Source organism: Poecilia formosa, unplaced genomic scaffold (genome assembly GCF_000485575.1).
Source record: "Poecilia formosa unplaced genomic scaffold, Poecilia_formosa-5.1.2 Scaffold192, whole genome shotgun sequence".
Taxonomy (NCBI): domain Eukaryota; kingdom Metazoa; phylum Chordata; class Actinopteri; order Cyprinodontiformes; family Poeciliidae; genus Poecilia; species Poecilia formosa.
The window spans coordinates 471,515-472,737 of NW_006800131.1; the positions used below are offsets into that span (position 1 = coordinate 471,515).

At 32.9% G+C, this 1,223-nt stretch overlaps 1 long non-coding RNA gene across 1 annotated transcript in view; it reads right to left on the reverse strand.

The window, feature by feature from the left end:
- LOC103147927 (uncharacterized) overlaps positions 1-1,121 on the reverse strand; it is a 10,253-nt gene extending 9,132 nt beyond the window's left edge. The window contains exons 1-3 of the long non-coding RNA XR_477300.2: positions 1,064-1,121; positions 654-881; positions 403-460 (exon numbers count right to left, since the gene is read on the reverse strand). This is a non-coding gene — a long non-coding RNA (uncharacterized LOC103147927). The remainder of the gene's footprint in view (positions 1-402; positions 461-653; positions 882-1,063) is intronic.
- Between the last annotated feature and the right edge of the window lie 102 nt (positions 1,122-1,223).

Genomic DNA, 1,223 nt, shown 5'->3' on the forward strand with positions numbered 1-1,223 from the left:
CAAAAACAATTAGTTTCTATTGTGTAAATAATAGTTTACATTAAACAGAGATGTCCAAACATCTTTGCCACAAAACTATAAAAATAAAAGTGATACAAGGCACAAATTTTATCTAAAACATTTTTTTTGAAATGCAAAAATATGTTTAATAAAAGATGAGCAATTTGTGTTTTACATCTTAAGAACATTTTAGTTTGTCTTCATCTCTTTTGGAAAGGTTCATCTCAGTGAAAATATTATCCCAATTATAATTTTTTAGATTGTATTTGCATTAACCGCCTGGGCTGGTAAACCAAATGCACTTGGGATACTTGGGAGGCACAAATCATTCTGTAGGCCACAAAAAAAAACAAAAAAAAAAAAAACAGGACAGAGCTTAGAGACCACACATACAGAACTTACTTGTTATCACAATTGGTGCTTCCAGTTTTTTGGCAATTCATGTTCAAGCAATATGTTTCTGAAAATTAAAATCACAGAAAGTTGTTAAGGACATATCTGAACTTTTAAAAAGTTCAGGAATCCATTTCTTTGAAGTGTGTATGCAGACTTTATTTCTCATAAGCATGCAATTTCAGTTATGCTAAATTTTCCTATTTAGTAGCTCAAAAACATCAGCAAAGAAAATGTTGCAGGACAGTGAAGAAACAAACCTGTTCTGGAGGCTGAAAGCTGAAATGAATGTGTCTTTTTAGGTTTTTCTAAACATGTGAAGGACATATTCAAACGTCCACCATCTCCCCTGCACTGAAGCTGCCAAACATTTTTTTTGCAGCTAATTGTCAAAATCATGGGGTGTCCATTAAGAGTGCAGTTGCTTTCATGGCAAAAGTCTTTTACTACATCTGTTTCGGAGAGTTTTCCACAGATCAGCAGGGCTGCTGGAAACAACAGAAAACAACCAGATACAGCAAACAAAATGTTTAATTTCCAATATTTTTTTCATTTTTCAATTTCCAGTAAGCAAAACGAGAAACTGACATTCTACAGAAAATAGACGCATACACTAGATAGTAAAAATAATATAAATGCATGTTCAACATTGGATTATTTGGAAACATACGGAGCAGCAGTGAGAGACAGATCAGATGCTTCATCGTCTGTAAAATATAAAAGATGAGATAAAGGTTAACATGGGAAACGTTTCAACCTAAAGTTAGAATTAAAAGTATCTATGAAAATACGGTTTTCATAACTATGAGCCGTAGATTTCACACTGTCCA